At 43.8% G+C, this 18,549-nt stretch overlaps 1 pseudogene across 1 annotated transcript in view; it reads left to right on the plus strand.

Annotated features, from left to right (window-relative positions):
- The window catches only part of LOC309640602 (putative tetratricopeptide repeat protein 41), a 91,860-nt pseudogene that overhangs the window by 44,459 nt on the left and 28,852 nt on the right, over positions 1-18,549 (plus strand). Inside the window, exons 7-11 of the transcript XR_014268583.1 lie at positions 409-607; positions 1,037-1,214; positions 1,492-1,648; positions 12,611-12,749; positions 18,314-18,489. The product of XR_014268583.1 is annotated as a putative tetratricopeptide repeat protein 41 (transcript). The remainder of the gene's footprint in view (positions 1-408; positions 608-1,036; positions 1,215-1,491; positions 1,649-12,610; positions 12,750-18,313; positions 18,490-18,549) is intronic.

An 18,549-nucleotide genomic window follows, 5' to 3' on the forward strand; every position in this document is an offset into this window, starting at 1 on the left:
TATTTAAAACTGAAAGGTAGGTTACAAATATTTTTTTGGGGGAGGGGGCAGACAACATGAAAAGTCAACATGCTCGCAAAGTTTCTCAGAATCTAGGTCAGTGATCATAGCTGTAACTAATTCTTTGATGAATTCTGACTGCCTTATAAGAGGATACATTTTTATTATTTCAGTTTTTTTTTCCAGCTACCTTGACTTTTGTTGTCTCTAATTATGGCCACTGAGCTGTTATCTGTTTGCTATAGTGTCTTCATAGGCTAAAAAGTCAGATGTGTTCTACTGTAACTGATTTTTATTTTATTAAAAATTTTTTTTAATTAAAAAAATTTTTATTGGAGTGTAGTTGATTTACAATGTTGTGTTAATTTCTGCTGTATAGCAAAGTAACTGTAACTGATTTTTAAATAGGTGTAATCACTCCCTCCAGAGAGAGCGGTCCATATGCCTTTCAGAACCCAGCGAATCACAAGAAAGCACATTTCCACCGAATCTTGGTCAAATACTTCCAAAGGCAAACGGCTTTCTGGAGAGTGTATCAAGAGCTGCCTTGGCACATGAAGATGAGCGGCTGCTGGGAGGATTTGTGCAGCTTTCTCTCAAGTCCTAGGTAAGTCTCGTTTTTATATCGTGTTCGGCAGATTTTGCTTTTCCTTTTGCTAAGCGCTGCATTGAGGTATCCATGGTTCCCTTGAGCAAGACACATCCATTCATATATTCATTCGACACCGGTTCATTCATTCGGACCGGACCATCACTTGACATCAACTTCTATGGCCGATGGATCCCTGGGCTTGCTCCATTTGATCATCTGGCTCTGCAGAGCGTTCTTTTCCTTTCCCGACTCCCACTGGATTCCTCTCAAAGATAAGAGGCATTCGGGGGAGAGGAGGGCTAGTTGAGCGAGGATACAGGAGTGGCCGTGTTCTCCTGCTAGACCCTCCGAGCTCCTTCTCTTCCTTCTTTCCTTTTCTTCCCCTCCACTCCTCTCCCTTCCCTCCCTTCCCCTTCTTTCTTGTCCTCCTGTGCATTCATTCAGCAAACATCTCTCACGGACCCTCTCTGTCTCCCACGCTGTTCCAGGCCCTGGGGTTGCAGGAGTGAATGAGCCATGGCCCCAAGCCTTAGGTGCTTTCCATCTGGTAGGGAAGGTGTGGAGCCAGAGAACTGCTGTCCATGGTGGTAGATGCTTCACTGGAGCAACGGCACAGACCTGGGTAAGCTCGGAAGGGGGAGGGGCTGGCGCGGCCTGGCAGATTCAGGGACCCTGACCCAAGGAGGGGCCTCCTGGCCAGAGGAGGGGCATTGGCTTCGACCGCTGAAGAGTGACAGGCTTGCATTTATCTGGTGACCTACTAAAGTCATAATAGTGCAGAAGTTTATGAAGAGGCTAATGGGGTGTGGTAAATAGAATAGCTGCCTTCAAGGCATGAAATACTACAGCGACTTCCATTAATGCATTGTGTTACAAGTATCAGAGACTTTCTATCAAAGACCCAAAGCCCGAGCTTCTGGACAAGGCGGCACCTCATCCACTGCTGGAGTGTATTGTCAGAAGCTGGATAGGACGCCGCCGAGGCCTGTTTGCTCACGGTGGCCAAGATCAAAGCACATCAGTACCAGAAAATGAGGAAGAGACGTACGCTCTCAGGTACGGTGAGTGGCGATGTCTCAGCAGTCCGTTCTGCTGGGATATAGAGTGGCCCAGGGTTACTGTTCTGTTTCCACACATCATTCTGGTCAACCCACCAGACCTCGGAGTCCTCCTTCCCACCACTTAAACCAACAACTTCTGAAGACAGGCTGTGTTAGCATTGAATTTGAAGCGGCTCCTCTTTGCCGTCTTGCAGTGGCTGCTTCTCAAGCGTCAGTGGTGTTCTTTCTCTCTCCTTTCTCATGGCTTCAACCACACCCCTGACATCTTCCTTCTTGATCCGTGTTTGCAGCCTTGACCTCCTTTCAGAGTATCAGGGCCCATGCCCCACTTCTCGAGAGCTACTAATAGTATTATTGCTTGATCAACGTCTTTCCTGAGTAACCACTTCAAATTAAATAGATGCAAAACCTAAATGATTTCAGATCCACCCGTCCCAAGCTTGCCCTTCATTCTATATTCCCTCTACTGAGGGTGCCACTAACTCCCTCTGTCACTCAGTGCTGGGAACATGCAATTACTTTCAAGGATGGCCTCAATCCACATTGGGACAGTTTTTCTTTGACCTTCTGCCTATTGGCTTGCGTTTGGACAACACTTTGGTTAATTTTCTGCTCTTTGCTCTCCATAGTACCCCCCTTGCCGCCCCCCCATCCTTTATTTCCTTGCTTATTAAACAGTAGTAACCTTCATTCATTCTTTCAACAGATAGTAACTGTGCACCTCCCCCGGGACATGGACTCACTGGGCAGTGCTGACATAGCAACGAACTAGGCAAACTAGTTCAAAACTAGTTCAGAAACGAATCCCTGCTCTAAAAACACCCCATATGGGGTTTATCATTTAGTGATCATAAACAGATTTTGAGCATTTGTCATATGCCAGGCTCTAAGTTAAGTACTTTATATGTATTATTTTAATTCTCATAAGACCTCTCTAATACTATTAATATTTTTATTGAAATTAAGGGTTCTGAGTCTTAGAGAAGTGAGGTAAGTTGCCCAAGATGTCTCAGATAGTTGAGAATGGATTTGGGTGACACCATACCTCCATCCCTTTTTGTCCTGAGACATCTAGGCTTTACCTTTATTCTTATGACCATGTACGATTTATGTAATTTTGGAATTTGTCTGATCCACTCATCCTCCATGTGGAAGGACCCAAGTGATACTCATAGGGATACCAGCGTGTTGAATAAAGCCAGGGTCCATAAGGAAATGTGTCAGTGCTTAGGGACGTAGGGTGGGGGAAGGAGATAGGAGGTGAGAGACAAGGTAGGGAAGTTCTGTGTGTCATAGGAAGCTGGACACTAGCCAGGGGAAGATCAGATCTCCAAGGTGGGGTAGAAGTCCTTCCTGATAATGCTTCTAATTGATAATGCTACACGTTGATCAAGCAATAATACTATTAGTAGCTTGTCATCACATGGTTGTCGTGGTGATGGAAGGGGCCAGGGGCTGGGTTGAAAGTGAGAGGGAATCACCTAACATTTCAATGTGTGAGGATTTTCAAGATGTAAATGGACCTAGTTCAGAATGTGTCCCTTTGAACTAGGCTGGAGCCATCCACAGGGCCCTTCTGGTGATTCTGCAAGCATGTTGTTGTCTGTACAGTCACCTAAGATGCTGCTGGTTAGTCTCCTGTGTTACCCCGGCCCCCAGGGCCTGCTCAGCAGGGAGTCCTGGCCTCCATCACTGCCTTTGACACCTTCCATCTTCCTCACCCTTCATGTTCGATCAAGGCCAAGTCCTTAGATTTTACTTCCGTAGAGCCTCTCATGTCCATTCTGTCATCTCTACCTGGTCCTCATTTCCCCTCCCTGGTCAATCTTCATAAAGCTTCCTTCCGTAGAGCCTCTCATGTCCATTCTCTCATCTCTACCTGGTCCTCATTTCCCCTCTGTGGTCAATCTTCATAAAGCTTACTTCCACAGAGCCTCTCATGTCCATTCTCTCATCTCTACCTGGTCCTCATTTCCCCTCTCTGGTCAATCTTCATGAAGCGAAGCTGTCATTACGTCACTGCGTGTGGTAGTTGTGTCCACCTTTGGGTCTTACCTCCCACCGGGTTGGCAGAGTCAGCCCATGGCCATGTGTATGTGTGGGGTTTGGGGATGCGGGGGATCCTTGAAGTCCCTCCAGGACTGTGTAGGTTCCTTTTTTTTCCTTTTGGAGTTGCTAAAAGTACAAATCACAAGGCCAAGTATCATCACCTAAGCAATAGAAGATGCATTAGATTCATCAGAACAAGGTTTAATTATAGCAGGAATCCCGTATAATAACCACAGGAGGTCTAATTGGCTGCCTGGGCCTCCTCAAACATTTGTTTTTCTGCCATGGTTATGTAGCTGCACACAACCTGGAGTCAATATGCCCTTCTGGGTGCGGCTGGAATATTCTTTCAAAGAGGTTTTCGAGAAATCCTGTTTTATAGTCTGCGATTTCAGGAGAGCTGCTCTCTTTATTGAGGTCTGGGCAAACTCTGCCACTCCTCCAACTTAATTCAACGGTATTTGCTGAGTGCCTAGGTTATGCCAAGCACGATGCTAGATGCCAGGGATACAGCGATGGATATGACAGACGTGGTTCCTGCCTTAATGGAGCTTTTGCTGGCGTGTGAAAGACAGACACTGTGGAGCAGTTCGGCCTGAGGGGAGTGCTACACAGTGGAGGCACAGAGCCTAGAGCGGGGAGGTGTGACCTGGCCTCAGGGACAGTGGACGTCACCCCAAAGCAGTGACATTTCGTCTGAGACTTGGAGGATGAGTGAGAGCTAGTTGGACAAAGCGCGGAGGGAACAGCCACCCAGAGTCGGGAGGAAGAGTGGGGAGCGTGGAGGGCTGAACAAGTCCAGTATGGGCACATGAGAGGTGGGCATGAAGGGAGTCCCGGGGCTGCAGAGGCAGGCAGGCACCCAAGTATGGAGGGTCAAGCTAAGGACCTGGCTCTGATCTGAAGAGCAGTGGGAAGAATCGGGGATTTAAGCAAGATGGTGCCAGGTTTTGAAAGTTCGCTCTGGGTGCAGTGTGAAGAATGAAATTAAAAAAGGGACAAGCATGGCTTGCCAGACATCTGATAGAGGTAATGACCCAGGTGAGAGGCGATATTGGCTCCGACAAGGGGGAGGCAATGGAGACGCAGGGGAAGGTTGGGAAGAAGAATCCACAGGACTTGATCATGAGGTGGGTACAGGAGATGGAGGAGTCAAAGATGACTCCCATGGTTCTGACTTGAACGGCTGGCCATCAGCCGAAACAGGAAACACTCCCAAAGGAGCAGCTTTAGGGGACAGAAGCTGTGTTGAGTTTGGAGTGATGGAAGAATGTTGGGAAGAGATATTCTCTGGGCTCAGGGAAAGACAGCCGGGCCAGGGATACATGCATATTGTGGGCATTGAAGCCAGGAGAGGGGATGAGGGCATCCAGGGACAGGAAGAAGGGAGGTGGGCCTAGGACAAAACTCCGAGGGGTGAGCAGAGGAGAAGGACGCAGCGAGGAGAAGAGAAAGAGGGGTTACAGAGAGAGGAGGAAAACCAGGAGACTAGGGAGTTAGAAATTCCCAACGTGAGGATGGATATCAATTAAATGCATTTCATTGAGTGTCTAATATTCCATTTTAAATGATTTTCTTCTCTGTGCCATGTTGAAACTCTGCTCTGATGCCCCTACATTTTTAGCAAGTCTGTTACAAACTGTTTGGGGGCAGGAGGGAGAAGCCATCGTGTTCCACATTCAGGGCAGTGTGGGTCAGAGGGGACAGCAAGCGGCCCCGGGAAGCCACTGCCTTCTGGAAGCGCACAAGCCCAGGTGGGGCGAGGCGCCCTGGTGGGGGCAGGAGTTTAGGGCCAAGAGCACAGGTAGAGCCAGCCATGCCTGAGAAGCAGGACTGGCCCAGCTGGGGAGTGGATGTAGGACAGAAGTTCCTTTCCCCAGATCCACCAGCGGGGAGAAGTGACCTGAGGAAGGAAGGGCCAGATCCTGCTGCTGGGTGGAGAGGAGCTTTCCACGTAGGCACCCTTCCCTTAAGTAGCAAGAAAGCCCCGATTCATGGGGACCTCAGAGCATCCTTCCAACCACCGTGCCTAGCCTCCCTCCCCGTGCGGGAGATGATTAAGAATTCTCTTCTTGAGGCTGCTTCTTCCTTATCTGCATTCTGTTCTGAAAGGTAAATAAGCTCTTATACTTTTGACCCCTACCTGCTTCTGGTCGGTTCCTTTAAAAGTGAGAGTTTTCTAAGAGTGCCCAGTGGCATTAGTTTGACTGCGGGTGGAAGACAGTCTGACATCTCTCCTGGTCCACCAGGCTGTTGCTCTGTATGCCCTGTTCTCAGTTCTCCCTCCCGACTGTGTGGTTTGGCTCCCTCTAGTGGCTGCAACAAGAACAAGACGCCTAATTTCTTCGCTTGATGGAACGATGCGCAGTTCTGAGTTTGGGACTCGCTTCTCCTTTGATGCTTCCTGAACCCCCCCCGCCGCCCCGCCACCCACCCTACCCAGCAGCGCCGGCTGGGGAAGCTGCATCTCTGATTGATAGGCCAGTAGAGAGGTCTTTGAGTCAAGAAGACAAATTTTATGGTCAGGTCAGTTTTTATAGGTTCTCTTCGACATGATACTTTTGATTTTGGCTGGAGCCCTGGGTCACATCAAAGTGAAGAAAACACATTTCTGGCTGCAGTTGCATTTTTGGACAATGGCAAAGGTGAGAAGAAGATGTGGCAGAAGGATGAGTCCCAGCCTAGCTCCATCTTGACAGATGGCTGGCTGGCTGCCCTCCAGGTGGTGGATGGGGTGGGGTGAGGAGAATCATCTTGTTTTTAAGGGGCAGGCTTTCCTATTAGGGCAGAGGATAAATGCATTACATTCCAGGATCTTGTCAGAAGATTGTAGTACATGGGAAAACACCAGCTTTTCATGATTAATGTATGAATCTTTGCCCTTGATACCTTCAGAATCTCTAAATATTTTGGGTAAATGGGACAAAATAGCTCTACAGAAAAATTAAAAGAATAAAAGGCACAATTTGCTATGGCCACAGAAAATATGAAATATCTAAGAATAAATTTAATAAGAAATGTGCACAATCTTTATTCTTATAAAAAAGCTTCAGAATTACAGAAAATAAGATTTCAGTATGTAGGGAGACATACCATATTCTAGGATGGGGCAACTCAATGTTATAAAGCTGTCAATTCTTCCCCAATTGGTTTATAGACATAAGACAATTCTAACTGAAACCCCAATGGGATGACAACATTTCTAAATTTTCGAAATGATTCCAAAATTCTTGGAGAAAAAGTATACGAGAGTAAGAGTTTAAAATAATGAGGGCAATTTGAATTTCAAGTTATTTAAACATATTATGAAGCAATAATAATTTAAAAAATGCTACTGGCAGCAAAAATAGCTCAGTTGAACAAAATAGAATGCTCAGACAGACTCAGGTACAGATATAAGAACTTAGTAAATGATAAAAGCTTTTCAAATTAGATGGATTATGGAATAAATAGTGCTGTGATAATGATACACTATTTGGTAAAAATAGTTGTTACCTGAAACATTGCACCAAAATAAATTACAGGAGGATTAGAGTTAAATATAAGAAAGTGAAATTCTACATAAAGAAAACTATAAGAAAATACGGATGAGTCTAAGCAAGAAAGCAAAAGAGTAAATCATGAAAGAGAAGATAATTGATAAATCTGTCTAAATAAACACATGAAGTTCCCATATGTAAAACAAAACAACACAAATCAACTCTGAGAAAATCAGAAACACAACTACAAGGCAAGTGATAACTGGGAAAAATATTTGTAACACACAACAGGCAAAGGATTAATAGCAATATTTCTAATATGTAAAAATGCTCTTAAAATCAATAAGAAAATGATGAACACTTCTATAAAAATAGGCAAGATCACGAACAGGTCATCCAAAGAACATTTTCAGTCCTTGTCTGACTTCACTTCTTAGCATCAGTGGATGTTTTGACCTGGCCCTCCTCTTGTAAACATTCTGGTCTCCGTTTTACTGGAATTTACTCCCATGGTTCATCTTCCATCTCTCTGGCTGTAGCTTTTCTGTCTCTTTTTTAGTTCCTCCTCTTCTACCTGGCTTCTAAGTGTTAGAATCCTTAAGGCTCTTCTCTCATTCATTAATTCCACTGTAAGAATATTACCTGTGTCTATGGCTTTAGTGATTGTTCGTGTGTATGTGACTTGCACATTTACTTCCCCAGCCATGCTTATCGTCTGAGCCCCAGATTCACATACCCAACGTCCTACTTAACTGTCCACTTGGGTGATGTCTTCAAAGCTCCTCAAACCCAACACATCTAAAACTGAACTCATGAACATCCCTCCAAAACAGGGTCTGTTCCAGGGACTGTCTCTCAATTTACCACCTTGGAGTAGTCCTTGAACACTTTTCTCTCCTTTATCCCCTCCCCACATATGTTTCATCACTGAGTCCTGGCATTTTTTACTTCCTAAATGTTTCTCAAATGTGTCCACCTCCACCATCACTGCCCTTCTCTAAGCTGCCAGGGATGTTATACACAGTTGTGATTAGAATATGCATTTAAGATTCCTCCATGTCTTTTCATGGCTTGACACCTCATTTCTTTCTTTCTTTTTTTTTTTTAGTAGTAGAAATATTTTTATTTATTTATTTATTTATTTATTTATTTACGTATGGCTGCGTTGGGTCTTTGTTGCTGCACGTGGGCTTTCTCTAGTTGCGGCGAGCGGGGATTACTCTTCGTTGCGGTGCGCGGGCGTGTCATTGCGGTGGCTTCTCTTGTTGCGGAGCACGGGCTCTAGGCATGCAGGCTTCAGTAGTTGTGGCACTCAGGCTCAGTAGCTGTGGTTCATGGGCTCTAGAGCACAGGCTCAGTAGTTGTGGCGCATGGGCTTAGTGGCTCTGCGGCATGTGGGATCTTCCCGGACCAGGGATCAAACCCATGTCCCCTGCATTGGCAGGTGGATTCTCAACTACTGCGCCACCAGGGAAATCCCAACACCTCATTTCTTTTTAATGCTGAATAATATTCCAGGGTACGAATGTACCACAGTTTACCTATTCACCTATTGAAGGACAAACGTTTGCTATAAACATTTGCATGCCAAGTTTATTAATCAGTTGAGTAAATACCTAGGAACATGATTGCTGGATTGTATGGTAAGACTATGTTTAGCTTTATAAGAAACTGCCAAATCGTCTTCTGAAGGGACTGTACCATTTTGCATTCTCACGAGCAATGAATGAGAGTTTCTGTTGTTCTATATCCTTGCTAGCATTTGGTATTGTCAACTTTTTTGATTTTAGCCATTCTAATAGATGTGTGGTGATATGTTATTGTTGTTTTAATTTGCAATTCCCTAATGGCAAATAATGTTGAGCATCTTTACATATCTTATTGTTGAGTTTTAAGAGTTCTTTGTGTATTTTGGATAGAAATCCTTTATCAGATATATATTTTACAAATATTTTCTCCCAATCTGTGGCTTGTCTTTTCATTCTCTTAATAGTGACTTTCACAGAGCAGAAGTTTTAAATTTTAATAAAGTCTAACTTAATATTTTTTCATGAATTGTGCTTTTGGTATTGGTATAACTCATCACCAAATCCAAGGTCACATAGCTTTTCTTCTGCATTTCCTTCTAAAAGTTTTATAGTATTTCATTTTATATTTACGTCTGTTATCAATTTTGAGTAATTTTTTGGTGAAAGTGTAATGTCTGTATCTAGATTAATTTTTTTTACACATGGATGGCCAATTATTCCAGCACCATTTGTTAGACTATCTCAATTGAATTGTCTTTGCTGCTTTGTCAAAGGTTGGTTGGACATCTATAGAAGATTTTTATTGGGATTGCATTGAATCTATAGGTCAAGCATCTTAACAGTGCTGAGCATTCCAATCCATCAACATGGTATATCTGTTTATTTAGATCTTCTCTGATATCTTTCATCAGACTTTGGTAGTGTTATGCATATAGATCATATACATGTTTTGTTAGATTTATACCTAAGTACTTCATTTTTGGTGTTCTATTATAAATAGTAATATGTTTTAAATCTCTAATTCCAATTGTTCATTGCTGGTACATAGGAGAGCAATTGGCCTTTTTTTTTTTTTTTGCTGTGTTGGGTCTTAGTTGCAGCATGAGGGATCTTTCCTTGCGGTGCATGGGTTCTCTCTAGTTGTGGCGCATGGGCTTCTCTCTAGTTGCAGCGCCCAGGGTCCAGAGCATGTGGGCTCTGTAGTTGTGGCACGTGGGCTCTCTAGTTGAGGCGTGTGGGCTCAGTAGTTGTGGCACACAGACTTAGTTGCCCCGCGGCATGTGGGATCTTAGTTCCCCGACCAGGGATTGAACCCACGTCCCCTGCATTGGAAGGCGGATTCTTTACCACTGGACCACCAGGGAAGTCCCACAATTGGCTTTTGAATATTAATCTTGTATCCTGTAACCTTGCTATAAATGCGTATTATTTCCAGGAGGTTTTTTGGTTATTTTTTTTTGATTTTCTACATAGACTATCATGTCATTTGTGAAGAAAGACTGTTTTATTTCTTCCTTCCATATATATATATATATATATATATATATATATATATATATATATATATATCTTTTATTTCCTTTTCCTCTCTTATTGCACTAGCTAGGACTCCCAGGATGATGTTGAAGAGGAGAGGTTAGAGTTGTCACACTAACCTCGGCTTTTCACTAGCATCACTCTAGTGAGCCCTAGCCACCATCCCCTCTCCCTTGACCTGCTGTAACAGCCTCCGAACTGGTCTTCCTACTTTCTTTTTTGTTCTACAAAGTCCATTGTCTGCATAGTAGCCAAGATGAGTTTTTTTTTTTTAATTAATTAATTAATTAATTAATTTATGGCTGTGTTGGGTCTTCGTTTCTGTGTGAGGGCTTTCTCTAGTTGCGGCAAGCGGGGGCCACTCTTCATCGCAGTGTGCGGGCCTCTCACTATCGTGGCCACTCTTGTTGCGGAGCACAGGCTCCAGACGCGCAGGCTCAGCAATTGTGGCTCACGGACCTAGTAGCTCTGCGGCATGTGGGATCTTCCCAGACCAGGGATCGAACCCGTGTCCCCTGCATTGGCAGGCAGATTCTCAACCACTGAGCCACCAGGGAAGCCCCCCAAGATGAGTTTTTAAGAATATAAACCAGATCATGTCACTTTGCAGATTAAGACAACTCCACTGGTCTGCTGTTGCACTTATACTAAAATCTAAACTCCTCAGTTTAGCCTACAATGCCTTATACAGTCTGGCCCCTGCATGCCTGGGTAGCATCGTTTTGTAAGACCCTGGCCTTCTTTCTGTCCTTCAGGTACATTCTGCCTTTGGGCCTTGGCACCAACTGTTCCCTCTGCCAGAAATGTTCTTCCCACTCATTGTAGTACTGGTTCTTTCTGGTTATTTAGATCTCGCTGCAGTGTCACCCTCTCAGCGTGACCTCCCAATCTAACGTTGTACTTAGTCATTCTCTGTTATGTTAACATGTTTTAATTCTTTGCATAGCTTTTACTGCTACCAGACTTTGTCTTGTTTCTTTTTTTAATTGTCTATCTCTGCTCCCCTCTCCCCTGCCTCCGACCCACCCAGCTGCTGGACTATAAGCTCCTTGAGAGCAGGGCTCTACCTCTCGTGTTCACTGCCATATCCCCAGTGCCTGGAGCAACACCAGGCATGGTGTGGGTGCTGAATGGCCCCTGAGTGATGAACACCATCCAGCCCAACCTGAGCTCTTGACAGGAGTCTGGACTCAGTAACCCTCTTGGAATGTGCGGAAGTCCCACTTCTAGACAGGATTCTGGCCCTTAGCTTTGTGTCCACACTGCCCTTTTCTGCCTGTTCTGAGCAGCCACTTCTGGTTCTTAGGGTCCCGCGTCACTTAGCTCCACCCCTCAGTTCTTTTACCCACCTCAGGCCCCTTTGCTCAGACAGCCACTGCAGACAAATGTCTTGAACTCTGGCCCTCAGCGCTCTCTCTCCGCTGGCTCTGTTTAGTTTTTGCTCCCCAACCCAAGGCACCATAGCTGTGGTTCAGAGGCTCCTGGCGGCCTCCCTGATGCTGAGGGCTGCACCCTCGTCTGCTGTGCTTGGTGTTCAGAGCCTGCAATGCTGCCTGACACATTGGTGTTCACTGAACATTTATTCCGTGCATGAATGGGGCTCCACGGAAAAGTTGGCAGGAAGAAAGCAAGAGGGTAGCCAAGGTCTGGGTTGCCTACAGTTTGTCCAAAGGAACAGATGAGGAATAAGAATATGTTTGTGTCAGACACATTAGGCACAACAGTTTGAAATGTAACAAATGGACAAATGTAGAAGTTTAGATACTGGAATGTTTGGAAAGAGAAATTCTGAAAATGATGACTTCGTGGTACCATGTATTTAATTGAGTCTTCAAGTTCAAAAATTCTGTATATTTTCATTTGTATATGATAAGGTATAACTGCACACACACACACACACACACACACACACACACACACACACACACGTATGCTCCCTATTTTGTTCTTTTAACATTTTGTTCTTTCTGCTAAAGCTAGTAATTCAAGACAGTTGCAACAGAGGGCAGAATTGTATAAGAAATTTAAACGCCTTTTATTTCTTGCCTGAAAATCACTCCCAAATACAAATGACAACAATATATGGATTGAGCTAGAGAAATACTCTTTTTTGACTCTCTGGTTTTCAAAATTTACATATGAGGATTAGTTAAAGGCCTTGACTTTCATTTTTCATGTGGTAGTTTAAGATACTTGGTAATATATGTAAACCTTAATAAAAGCAAAGTGCTGATCCTTTGAGAGAGAAACAGTGAAATATAGAAAATGTATTTACTATTTAACTTGTATCAAGATTAAGTGGTAAGCACTCTTTGTTCCTTTCCAAATATGCTTTAGGATTATTTACTTTTCTTTCCATTCTAGTGCTGGAATGCAGACTTTTTGAGGTTACTGCCACTGACAAATGCCGATTATGTTCTTTATTGCGAGATTTCTGAAGCTTCTGGGCAAGACCAATGAAGCAGAAGAGTTATTCTTGAGTGTTGAGAACATGTTAGTGCAGGTAAATTGGGAAATAATTTTTTAAATCCTTCAAACGTTATTCAATTTGTGTTAGGTATTTTCAGATATCATTTACCTTTGTTTGTTTATAATCTAGTCCACAAATAGAGAAACTAATGAATAATGAATAATAAATAATTATTACTTATGTTCATCAGTGAGGAAGCTTTGATTTTAATCTGTGTCCCAAACTGTATATTAGTGACAACAACCAGTAAATAGATGGGAGTCACAACTGAATGAATGAATACCAATAGGTGTCATTTTGGAGGGAAGAAAGGAATGTTCATAAAACAAAATGGGAACGAGAGTAGTGGGTTGAAATAAACTAATAAAATACTGGTTAAAAAGTTGATTATAATTTTCTTTTTTTCTACATCTTTATTAGAGTATAATTGCTTCACAATGCTGTGTTAGTTTCTGTTGTACAACAAAGTGAATCAGCTGTACGTATACTTATATCCCCATATCCCCTCCCTCTTGAGCCTCCCTCCCACCCTCCCTATCCCACCCCTCTAGGTGGTTATAATTTCATAAAGATGTTGGGGAAGGTTGATTGATTATCTTGTCCCTCTATTGATTTACTTTTCCTGAAATAGAAACGTTTGGACTTGTTGAATACAATGAAACTCACTCATGACATGTAACTGTAACTATTCTTTAACTGTCCTTTAAAAAATTATAAATTTTTACCGATTGTAGTATTTTATGGACCAAGGGTAGTGTAACCCAAGACAAAGCTATTTTTGTTTCAAAACAAAGGCCTTCAAATGTTCATAAAGCTCTATCTCTGCTCCATCAACATACATCTTTCTAGAAGGAATTCTATCTAAAGAGATTTATAAGACTCAAGATCTGCAAGTCCCTTTATTGCAGAGGCCATGCTTGTTTACCAATTTTTATATGTACCATGGTGTATTACAACCTCTGGGTGCTTAGTAAATGTGACAAATGAATCAATGAATCAATTTGAATTTGCCAGTACTTTGTGTCCTTAGAAGGTAGTGTGGAGTAGTGCATCAGCCTCGGCTGTTTACAGACTGACCCAGATTTAAAGTGCTTTGGCACTTCCTGCTGTGCGACTTTGGCAAAAATTTGAACCTCTGACTGAGAGTTCTCGTTGTTGAGGGTTCTGAGATCTGCCTCATGGGGCTGTGAACAGGGTGAAGTGAGCAGGAGCTCAAAGCACTTCAAACAATGCGTGGCTCACAGTGAGATCTTAAGCTGTTTTGTTATTACCATCCGTGGGTTAAAAAGTAACTGAGGCCTAGGTAAGAGATAATAAGAGTTTGATTTAAGCTCTTTTGACCACTCTTGCATTTTCAGAGAGTAGAGTCCAGTGATTCTCTGATATCTTATTTTGATTATGGAATGTCCCCCTGCACCAAATACTTTTTTCCCCACGAGGTCCAGATTTTCATCACTGACATGTGTCTTTCTGGAAAGCACCAATTATTTTATTAGGTCATCACTGAGTGCCTGATTTCAGCCATTCGCTCAGTCGACCACTCATTCATTCATCCATTCATTCGTTCATTCATCCACTCCCTCATTCACTTAGTCATTCCCTCATTCATTCACTCATTCACTGACTCATTCACTCATTCATTCATTAACTCACTCATTCAGTCATCTATTCACTCAGCCATTCACTCAACCATTCACTCGTTCACTCACTGAGTCACTCACTCATTCATTCACTCAGTCCTCCACTCGGCTAACATTCCCTGAGGGCCTTGCCCAGCCTGAGCTCTGTGCTGGGAGTTGGGGTGATAGCAGTAGGCAAGGCAGGCACAGTTTCTGCCCTCATGGAGCTCCCAGTCACTGCCAGCATCTCCAACTGTGATGAAGCGTAACCTGTGGCGTAGGTGGGGTGAAGGGAGAAGGTGGCTGCATGGGAAGCATGACGAAACTGAGACGTTCAGAGAGGACTTCCCACTTCAAAGCACTCCTTCCAGAGGGATCAGTCTTATGATTTTATTCTCAAAATATTTTTGCAACAGTTCTTTGGGATTAGCCATCATGGAGACTATCAGAATAATTTTTTTAGGCTCTGAAGTCCCTTCCCAAAGAGAAGTTCTAAAACGATTTTGGGCAATAACCACTTCTTTGAAATATGTACTGAACATTCTTGAGGGGAAAGAGCTTATTATTTGTGCAATATACATTCCGTGCCAAACCACTTTTGTAATTTCTTCAGATTAGGTTATTTTAAAGTTTTGGTGCAGAGGTTTTCAACTGGGAGGCAATTTTGTTTGTCAAGGACCATTTGGCGATGTTGGAGACCTTTTGGTTGTCACAGCTTGGCGGGGGGCTTGCTAACGGCATCTAGTGGGTAGAGGCCAGGAATGCTCTAAACATCCTACACAACACAGGCCAGCCCTGCCGCCCCCCATGTCAAAGTATTAGATGGCACAGAAGTCAATAGTGCTGAGGCTGGGAAACCCTGATTTATAGCAGCAAGTATGCTTGTTAAAAAAGTAAGTCTCATGACTCTCCCCCTAGTCCTTCACAGTAGGTGCATCAGGCTGCAGGAAAACCAAAGGATACTTTTGTGAAGGGGCCTCTGTTTATGCATCAGAGGCTCACTTGTTAAGTAAATGTGCAGAGCAGAGCTTTGGAGATAGGCTGGTCTGGGTTGGACACCCTTGTTCTCCTACTGGCTAGCCACGTGAGCTTGGGGGATTGATTTAACCTCACTGAGCCTCAGTTTCCCTGCTTGTAATACAGGCGTAATAATCCCTGTTTCCTAGGGTTTCTGCACATATCCACTGAGGTTATGCAGTTTAAGAGCTTTGCTGGGTCAGGGCTCCATAGGTGTGGCCAGTACAGACCGTGACCTAAGAATGATTCACAATCACTGGGCATATCAACAAATGTTTACTGAATACCCATGAAGCACAGAACTCAATTCTTGGATCGTGGGGCCTCTGCCCTCAAGAAGCAGATGGCCTGGAGCAAGAGGGGAATAAAAGACATGTCTTCATCAAGAGGGTACTGACACCATATGGCTGCATTTGACATGCCGATTAGTATTCCGGGCAATGTGGGCAGTGAGACTCAAGGGTCAAAGGACCACTGGGGGCTGGTGGTAGACTGGGAGCTGTCATCCTCCCTGTGACAGGGGATTCTGCCTGACTCAGACTGATTGGAAATGTGGCCATGACATGGGGAGAAATCAAGGAAACCCTGAGGATTTGAGTCTGATGATGGATGTGGGGAAATTCAAAGAGGAGCCTGGATTTGGAGAGAGGATGATGAATTTTTAACATTTAAACTCCTGAGTTTGCAGTTCAGGAAAAATACCCAAGGGGAGTATCCAGCCAGCTGGGGAAACATAGGATTAGAAGTCTGGAAAGAGACTGGAGAGACATCTACATACATGTGAATGCTAAAACCATGAGTAAACAAGATCTCTGAATGACAGTAGGAATTGGTCATTGGAAGATTACTTATCCTTAAAAGGAGGAAAGGGAAAAAACCTGTACAGGAGTGAGAGATTGGAAGAGAATAAGGATATCCTAGTTTCCCCAAATCAAAGAGGGAGTGGCTAACAGCATCAACTGCTCCTTAGAGGCCTGGGCAAATGAGGACTGAAAGAAGGCCCCTGGGTCTGGTGAGCAAAGGTCAGTGGTAACCCCTGAGATGGAAGGGGGTATATGTGGGAGGAGCCAAACTGCAGGGCTTTAAGAGGTGAGTGTGTGATAATGAAATGGGGAAGCACATGTGTTAATACCTGTTTGAGAAGTGTGTCAGTAAAAGGAGAAAGATGAAAAGTCAAGATAGTACCAGGTTCAAGTTAGGTTTCGTCCAGGATTTATGTGTTTGTGTGGAGCAGGAAACGAGCCAGGGAGAGAGGTGGATTGGAGATGCTGGTGGGGACTCTGTGAGGAGCACAGGACTTCGCGAGCTTGGGGAGGGGCAGGTCCTTGGTAAGGAGGTTGGGCATCCCTTCCTCTGGCATAGGCAGGAAGGAAGAAGATAGGTGAAAACACTGCTAATCTGAAATTTAAAAGAAAAGGGTAATTGAGGTATACCAGAGACTATAATTTCCCAATATCTAGTCCCCCTTTTGTAGTAAGTAATGTCCCCACCCCCCTCCTGGACTGTTTGGAAAGAAGACTACATTTCCCAGCTTCCCTTGAAGCTAGATATGAGCACATGCCTAAGTTTTGGCTGATGGGATGTAAATGGAGGTGCTATGGATAACTTCTGAGAAGTTTCCATGAAGTGAAGGGTGTGCCCTCCCTCTCCTCTTTCCTCCTTCCTGCTGTTTGGATTGTGGCTGTGATGGCTGGTGATGCAACAGCCATTTTAGACCAAGAGGTGTCCTTGGGAATGGAGGTCAGGCAAGGTCAAACAGTGAGATGAGAGGAACCGTGTCTCTGACATTGTGGTGTGTCTATAGCCCTGGGTCATCCACTTTCTGACTTTCGCATGAGAGAGAAATCAAGCCACTGTTAGTCTGGGTTTTCTGTTAATTGCAGCCAATCGTGATTCTAACCAATATCCGAGGGCAATCTTTCAGAGTAGGTTTGATCTCAGTAAAGTCAGCATGCAGGCCATCTTGAAGTGGAGGACGGGAAGTGTGAGCACTAGGGCTGAGACCTCGGATAGCTGCCGAGAAGGGGGCACTTTGGAAGATACCCGTGAGGGAGTGTAAAAGACTGTGGGTCCAGGGATTCCACACCACAACCAGCTGCCTCCAGCGCTGAGATCAGTCTCAGAGTAGGTGTAACCTGTTTGCAAGACACTTATTGGAAATCTCTGGGTCAAGCCGTAGAAGGTCACTTTCAGTAGGTGCAGGAGAGCAGAAAGAATTCCCGCCAGGGAGCCAGGCTCAGTCAGTCCTGTCCCAGGCTAACATTTCGGTACAGCATAAAGTATTCCATAACCAGTGATGGTGGTAATACTGACCATTTGAATAGGGCTTTATTAGTTACCAAACATATTCATATATAGTCTTGTTAATATTAAGTTTCCTGAAATGAGATATTAATAATAACTCATTATTATTTAAATAACTAACTCTCATTTAAAAGAGTATAACCAACTAGTGTATTCTTATGCATTGATAAGGTTTTGATAGAGGAGTGATTTAAGGTAATGAAGTTTAAGTACCCCTGAAATAAACATGCTAAACCAGGAAAGGGAACTGAAATTCTAAGCAAAAGTGTATCGAATGTAAAGTTAGCAGATCTCTGGTCACACTTGAATTCAAGGTCCACATAGACAGCGTTTTTAGGTGTTCGTTTGGATTTTAGATAATACCTCCTCTGGGAGCTTTAACAGCTGCAAGACATCACCATGTTATTCTTACCTTCAAAATTTTTCATTACCATTGACTAACAACCTGTGAAAACATTTTCCAAAATTTATTTTTGGTTTGCAGTGTCTCCCCATAAATGTTTCGCTATAACTCTCATTTTATAAGTATTTAGAATTCCACAAGAAATGCTGTAAAGCATGCAATCTTTTGCAAGTTCATTATGAAATGAGCCTTTCTTGGGCGGGTGTCTGGCGGCTGTGTCCCCTCAAGACTGTGTTCTCTTTCATTTTGTGTAGACTTGGTCCATGACAGGAATGCTTCCCAAAGTACAGAATGCTATCGGGGAACTCTATCTGGAAATAGGGATGACTGAGGAAGGAAGGCTTCTGGTGTTTCCAGAAAGCGTGGTCCAACCTGATGGAATTTTCATCCAGCAACTTAAAAGACAACCAGGACTTAGTGAAGCAGAAAGGTAGGGTGGGCACGTGCAGGAGGCATAAACCCTTGTGGTCCAGAGTCAGACTCCTGGGCT

The sequence above is a fragment of the Balaenoptera physalus genome (assembly GCF_965194825.1).
Source record: "Balaenoptera physalus genome assembly, chromosome: 13".
In the NCBI taxonomy this organism is placed as follows: Eukaryota; Metazoa; Chordata; class Mammalia; order Artiodactyla; family Balaenopteridae; genus Balaenoptera; species Balaenoptera physalus.